This window comes from Muscardinus avellanarius, assembly GCF_963383645.1.
Source record: "Muscardinus avellanarius genome assembly, chromosome: 9".
Lineage (NCBI taxonomy): Eukaryota > Metazoa > Chordata > Mammalia > Rodentia > Gliridae > Muscardinus > Muscardinus avellanarius.
In genome coordinates this window covers 102,366,794-102,374,896 of record NC_137795.1, presented here as the reverse complement: position 1 = coordinate 102,374,896, position 8,103 = coordinate 102,366,794, and positions in this window count along the sequence as shown.

Here is an 8,103-nt window from a genome sequence, read left to right as displayed (position 1 = left end):
TATGGGACATTGTGTATCTTTGAAAAAAATGTCTATGCATGCTCCTTGCCTCATTTTGAATTGGGTTGCTTTATTGCTGTGGTTAGTGTTGCGTTGCCTTAGCCTTGTTTTTTTTTTTGAGGCTCAGAGGATGAAGTGTTTGCATCTTGTTTATATCCTGGTCTGCTTTCAAGTATGGGTGGGGAATTATGCCTTTCTGTATTTGAATGGCCCAAACATTGCTTCTATAGAACCCTCCCTGCTCTATCCTCCAGGTGGCTCATTTGCAGCTAATCATCCTTGAGCCTGGAGGCAAGGGCTCTTTCTTGTTTTGTATCCTGAAACTGCCATATTCCACACCCATCTCCCTTTGCACCTATGCTGAGTTGTGAACAATAAAGGACTGAGCATCCCTGCCTGGAGAGGAATTGGGAACCAGGTATGGGGCACCTGCAACAAGGGCTCCAGTCTAGCCTTCTTCCAGTCCTCACATCTCATCTCACTCCTATCATTACCTGCACCAAAACCAAATAAATAAATAACTTAAAGAGGAATTTAGTCTGGAGTAGCAAAGAGAGACGTGGGATTTATGAAACCACAGACAAATTCATTCATATGCATAAATGTGGAGCTGTATACTAGACAGTGAGGGATAACACAGATGTGCACACACCACACACACACACACACACACACACACACACACACACTGACAACCTTGGCAGTTAGAGTGCTTAAAGGTTGAGTCATTGTGATTCCTCTATTCTCTTTCACGCCCGTGTGAAGCTCATATCCCGTCTAGTTCTCTGTGCATTTCCAGACACCTCTACCCATCACTGCCTCCTCTCACCCCTCTCACGTGTGTCTCTTCAACTTCTTTTCAACAAACTCCACTAGGAAACAAATAAGCTGCACATATTTTTTTTATGGTAGTAGAAATTGAGACTGGGAGATGCTACCTCTGAGCCATACTGCCAGTCAACCCTTTTAATTAATTTATTTTTTAACAAGGTCTCACTAAGTTACTGAGGGCTGGCCTTGACACTTTGATCCTCCTGTCACAGCCTCCCAAGCACTGGAATTATGGGTGTGCGGCACCACACCTGGCTTCAACACCCTCTCTCAACCTCACCTCTACTTTCAGAAATTACTCTTTCTTTTTTGTTCCCTGTTCAAAGCTTAACGTCATTGGGATGGATTCCATTTCTTGTCTACTGTCCCTCTACTGGTTCCTTGACCCTTTGTCATCTAACCCGGTCTTCTTTGTGCCACTGACTCCAGTCTTTTTCAGGTTTTCTACCTGAAATTAAACTCACTGACCCATCTTGTGCTGCCTGAGTAGAATTTGGATTATGCCACTCCCTACATCCCCACCTCTCTGGCTGCTTTTTGTCCTCCACTTAACTATTTGGGATCCCCAAAACTTGTGTTCTACCCAATTCCATAGATTACCACACAGAAGCTCCTGCTTCTCAAGTGCCTATCTTCAGTTTAGATCTGTCTCCGATGCTTGGGGCATGAACAGTTTGGGTGTCTATTGGACAGCTCTCCTGGGATAGTTTATAGACATTTCAAATGCAACATGTCCCACACTGAACAGCTTCTCTTCCTCACCAAACCTGCTCCTCCGCCAGCGTCCTCTACCAAATAAGTGACAACGCAGTTGGCAAAGTTGCCTAAGCCAGGATCTTAGGCGTCAGCCTCTACATTTCTGTCTCAGCTCTCATACCCAGTAAATCTTGAGTCTCGTGGATATTCTATAACCTGAAACATCTTCTTTGGGGAAAATAAAAAGTAATTTTGATTAGAAAGAAAAGTAAGCTTTCCTACCTCTGCCCTCAGAAATTTTTCCCAGAGATATTCACTATTAAAGATTTGTTATTTGGCCAGGTGTGGTGGCACATGCTTGCAATCCCAGTACTTGGGAAACTGAGACAGGACAATCGCAGGTTCATGGCCATCCACAGCTATAGTAAAGCCCTCCACAACTCTCTCACAATAGTAAGACCCTATTTCAAAATGAAGAATAAAAAGTAGGGCTGGGGGCATAGCTTGGAAGTAGAATGTCTTTGGTTCAACCCCTAGTACTGCAAAAAATATATCTATTTGTTATTTGTCCTTCCAAAAATACTCTCAATGAATTCAAGCATATATATGTATATATGTTTCATTAAAAATATCACATAAGGCTGGTTATGGTGGCTTACACCTATAATCCCAGTACTTGGGAAGCTGAGACAGGAGGACACAGGTTCAAGGCTGGCCTCAGCAATTTATCAAGATTCTCAAAAATCTAGTGGGACGCTGTTTCAAAACAAACCAAAAAAAAAAAAAAAAAAGAGATGGGGGTATAGCTCAGAAGCCAAATGCCCCTGGGTTCGTTCAATCCCTACTACTCCTACACTGCTCCATACACATCATATATGATGTGTATCAGAAAAGGTCTTGCTTTTTTAAGTGCATTTTAAAGGCTTTTTATGTCAATACAACAATAAAAATAATTTCCATTTGTTTCTGCCTCTCCACCTCGGTTGCCTTTCTTCTCAAAATGGGCTACCAGCATCTCCCTCCTGCAATACTGGAGTGCATACCTAATTGCTTCCACTAGAGACATCCTCGGCCTTCTGCATACTCCATCCAGAATGATCCTGCCTTCAACTCCATCCTTTGGGAATCCCTCCCCTGAGCTGACCCCTGCAAGCTCTCCAACCTTCTTTTTATTCCACCAAGATGAATTCATTTTAGCTCCTGGATATTGATTCTCCTTCCTCTGGATCTTCATGATTTGTGGACTTCCATACCTCTCTGCACTCATTTCCCCTTTCATCTTTATAACTCTCTATTCATCCTATTGGTCTCAACTTAAACATCAGATGCATGTATGTCTCTGTTCTAATGCCGATGGAAAAGGGGTAGTGCCTGACCACCGAGGCTAGGTTAGAGACCTCCTGTCCTATGCTTCCAAGTCTACTAATGTTCCCTTTTATATTATATACCTGCATTTTATAAATTTATAAATCTTTGATTTCCTTAGTAGACTAAAAGTACCACACAGGCAAAGATGGTGCCCATTTTATTTACTATTGTATTCCCAGAACTTGGGATAATTCCTGGTGCAGTGTATTGTGAAATAAATATTCGTTAACTAAATCTATGAATGATTGACTTGATTTTAGTTTAAGTTCTCCCACTAGCCACACATGCACTTTAGGTTGCCCCCCCCCTCATTCTTGAAGGTGGTAAATCTACCTGCTTTTGAGTAGAGTTGCAATAATTACAGATAAGCACATAATGTGACAATTTTGGAAGGATAAAAATCCAATGCAAATGACATTAATGGGGTTTTTTGGTTTTGTGTGTGTGTGTGTGTGTGTGTGTGTGTGTGTGTGTGTGTGAAGGAGAGAGAGAGAGAGAGAGAGAGAGAGAGAGAGAGAAGATCAAGAAGAAGAGGAGGAGGAGGAGGAAGAGGAAGAAGAAAGATGAAGATTATTTGAAGCTAGAGGTAAAGGGATAGAGAACCCAGTAGCGGAGCTCTGTGACCTCCCTAAACCCTCTGGTGTGCGATATCCTCTGAAAGAGACACAAAGGAGACTGACAAGATTTTACATCTGCCTTTAGGATTCCCAATGAAAGCAGAAGAAAAAAGAAATGCAGATGTGCAGACATCCCTGCCAGGTCAGATGTACTAAGCAAACCATGTGCTGAAGCTGTATACCAGATGTTCTTGACTTGTTAGGCTGCAGCCAGGCTGCTTCAGGGGGTTCCTGAATCAGAGGCAAGGAGCAAAGCAAAAGAAATACTGCTGTTCCTGTCTCGGGAATTCCTCTGGTACCGAGAATGAGTACCATTCTCCCCTACTGCCCCCCATTCCCTGGTTATTTTGGACTAGAATAGAATGCAGTGAATTCAAGCTCCAGCACCTCCCAGGCCACGCACAGGGAAGAGATGGGGAGGGTTCCTCCTCACAGGTGTCACTGCCCTTGAGCAGCTTTCCCCTCCCAGGTGTTTCTGAAGAATGTTATCTATGAGATTCTGGGTTCTGGAGAAGTTGAGCTGCCTGTGACCGGCTCTCTTTGCAGGATCTAGAAAGAAGGCTAGAGGTCAGCGTCCCTCCCAGCTGGCCTTGGACCTGAAGACGTGTCTGATAAGGTCTGGGGTGCAGGAGCTGAGGGAGGGGGAGAAGAGAAGGAAGGAGAGGCCAGGAGATGGAAGGACTTTTTTTCTCAGGGTCTTTGGCCAGCAGCGGGGCTCAGCCCAGCCAGGCAGAGAAAAGGAATTGGAGAAATAAGGGCAAACGGGGACCCTTACCCACTAAGAGTCCTCAGTGAGAAGCTGGGGAAACACCTCGATTCGTGGGGGCAGGGGGTCAAGGATCATTTACGTCTCTGAGCCAGGCCTGCTGCCTTCTGAAAGGCTAATGAGGAAAAGATGAGAAATGTACAAGGAAAGAAATACTTTGACCAGGTAACACAGAGGTGTCACGCTGAGGGAGAGGCTGGCTGGGGAAGGGGGGGGAGGCCTTCTCTCTCCACCTGGGATGGCCTCCAGGCAAGAGCCACCTGGGGAAGGGCTGGACCTGCCTCCTTCACTCTGTTCCTCTCCTTTGTCAACCCTGGGATTGAGGAGGCGGCAATTAGGGCCAGTAGGGCCTGAGGGAGCTGGGCTTGTGCAAGGTTGGGCTGCAGCTGGGAAAACTGAGCTTGCAGGTCCCTCTTCCCCACACCACACCGGGTGTCTGATCAGTGGTTCCTGAGCGCTGCTCTCTTTTTGGCAAAGCTGTCTCTCCTGTTCTTTCTTCTACTGGCGCTGCTTTCCCAACTCCTCCCCAACCAACTTAGTTGACTATGGCGTCAACTAAGGGGGGCGGCACTTCGTTCTGCTCCACCATAGCAGCAAAACTGCCTCCCCACCTCCCAGCCACTGCCTACGTGGGCTTCTCTGGCCAGCCACCATCTGCCATTCCTGGCTAGCCTAAGGCCAGCTTGGTTAGCAGCTTTCTCCATGCTCACCCCAGGGCAGAGGCCTCAGAGAGTCCTCAGGACATGTTGTGAGCTTGCACAAACTCAACTTCAATCCCCAGCTCTGCAGCAGAGGGAACTTGGACATCAGACGGATGATAGTTTGGACTTGTCTACCTGGCACGGTTGTGACAGCAAAATAGCACCATGCATGTAAAAGCATGCAGGTGCCTGGAGTTTGACTGAAGTGAGGGATTATTGCAACGTCTTAGTCTGCCTTTGACGCCCTTTCTGTGTTCACATTCCTTCTACTTTTCTCAGCTCTTTCCAAGCACTGCTTTCCAATTCGGGGATAAAAAGGTAAAAGGAAGAGACTGCAGCATCAAGGCTGGGGCTTCATGAAGGTGACCCTGGACATGTCCCCATAACCGCTCACAAGCTCCTGGTCAGTGTGCATAAACTGCCAGAAATGGCTAGTTCTTCCTCCCAGGGACTCTCAGACCTCCAGCTGTTCTCCTGAGCTCTCACTTTTACCCTCCTGTCCTCGTGCAAATCATGTACAGAGAGATCAGTGGCAAAGGGAGGGTTGGTACCCATTGCTCTTTCTTTCTCCCCACACAAGTCTCTCTCTTCTCCTTCTCCTCCCTGCATGGGCTAACTCGGGGGACAGGCAGAAGGGGATTCTTAGGCTCTGTGGCCACTGTTCCAGCCACTCCCGTATCTCAGCTAGTGATCACAACCTAGGTCACAACCCCTGGGATGGAGAAGCTTGGTTCAGGAGTGTGGTGCTTGCTAGGGAGGGACACAGGTGCCTTGGCCACGCATGCCCCTCCCTCCCCTCCATTCCAGCTGCTTCCCCCTAGGACACCTTTTGCAGGACAATAAATCTTTCAAGAGCAGATGGCCAGGCATTTCTCTATGTGTGGGTTGAGAACTGACCCACAACCCCAATCCCTACACACACACACACACACACACACACACACACACACACACACTTCCCTACCACCCTGCCTTATCATCTTCTGGGCCCCTTTCTTAAACACTGGCCTACCTTTGCCCTTGGTAGCGGGGGGGTGCTCAGAAAGGAAATAGATCTACTCAGTGACTTGCAATTTTCTGGGCACAGCTCGTTCTTCATGAACCACTATTTGACATAAACTCTGTTTAGCCCTCAGATAAGTAGAAAGAAGAATTTGGTGTGGCCAAGCCTCCTCCTTGGAGTCCCTCCAAGTGAGGGAAATGGGCAAGTGAAGGGAGGCTGTTACTTCCCGGGGTCACCTTGCGATGGGAACAGAGAAGTAAGAGGTGGGGACACACAGAGGCAGGGGTGAGCCCCAGCTGGATGGGATTAGTTGCAGAGAAAAGAAAGGGAGAACATGGCATCTGAGTGGGATCTGGAGCTTGTGAGCCAGGTCATCTGCGGCACCTTTGACCTGGCTATAGAGCCTGGGGTGGGGAAATGTCATGGACCCTGTGTGACCCCTACTTAAAACAACAGTGAAGAAGAGATTAAGATTTAACCAGTCTCTTCAGGAGGGATAGGGGTTGAAGCATAGGAGATGGATGACATAAAAACTTACCCTGTGCAGGTGCAAACAGTCCAAGATGGGATGTGCTCTGGGCCCATGGAGAGGGAGGGAGGACTTGTTTATGGGAAAGTAAGCTAGTTACTGAAAGGTCTCTGAGAAAGAAGCAAGCTGCAGAAGGAAGGATGAGGGAATAAGAACAGAGAACACCACTGTGCATTGATCATGGGCCAGGTGCCTCGTACACCTGTCTCCTCTAATTCTTGCATGTCCGCAAGTTCACTGTCATTATCCTTGTTTTACAGAAAGGCAAGGAAGGGCCAGAGAAGGGTGAATTACTTGCCCAAGGTCAAGTGACTATCAATCGCTCATTTTGTAGACAAGGAAACTGGGGCCCAAAGAGGTAGGCTAATTTCCCCAAGATGCCTCCGCTGGTAATGAGCACAGTCTTACTTCAAACCCAAATGTACTGGTCCTGAAGCCTGCGCTTCTTCCCCTAAGAGGTTCATAGTCTCCCTCTAAGACAATTTGAATGCCTCCACCACAAAGGTTTCCACTAAAGTCTTCACTTTCAGATATGTCTACCTGAGCAAAGATAAAACAGATGGCTTACACTCCTTTGACACTTTATAATGTATAAAATGTTTTCGTGCCATTCTTGTCTTTAATCCTAACAACTACCCTATAAAGTTAACAGAGCAGCCTGAGTGTCCCCATTTTATAGACAAGGAAGTCTATTCCCAGAAAGAGTGTCTAATGAAGGTCATGGACCTCACCAGTTCAGCAGTACAAGAACTCAGAACCTTCAGGGCACTAAGAGATCAGTCTCCCGGATCCTTATGGACAGACGGGCAAATCCAAACATGAAATGCGGGACACTACTTTCTCTTTAAAAAGGGTACACACACAGAATGAACCCAGAGATGTCTCGGTGCCAGGATAAGCTCACAAGCACTTGCATATCTCTGACAATAAAAACGCTTTAATAAATTGCCCTCGGTAATGGGCCCACAACCTTGGCCACCGAGTCACACACCACCACCTTCAATGTTAACTCTACTAGATAGCCCTGCGCCCTGACGGTTTCCTTCCCTACACCAGCCGCGTGCGAGGATTTTAAGCTCAGTCCGGAGTATAAAATTGTTCATGGACAAATATCTCATGAGGTCCTGGGTTCCTTGGAGTCAGCTCTTGGAGCTGGGAACTTAAACAAATCAAGAAGAAGCGGGAGGCCAGATGGGAGCCAGGGCCAGAGAAATGCCCCCCAGGGCACATGTGCAGCTTTGTGATAATATGATGATTGGGTCCACAGATCCTATCTAGAGATCACTGTCTACTCCAGAAAGTACCTGCCTCAGACTCCCCCACCATCCCCTGCCCAATGCATGTTCCATAATGGATAGATCCAGGAGGCACATTCTGACATCCACCCGTGTGTCCATGTGCACGGGGACCTACACTCGGGAAGGCAACGTGTCCTTCATCCTGCAATTGCGTGTTGTGGGGCAAGGGGAGGTGCAGACAGGCCAGTTTCAGAGTAGCCAAGATCATTTTTCTTTTTTTAATTTCCTAGTTCCTGTTACTGTAGTGGCCGATGAGGGGCCTCCCTCGCTTGACACCTCGGTAGATCTAGAATC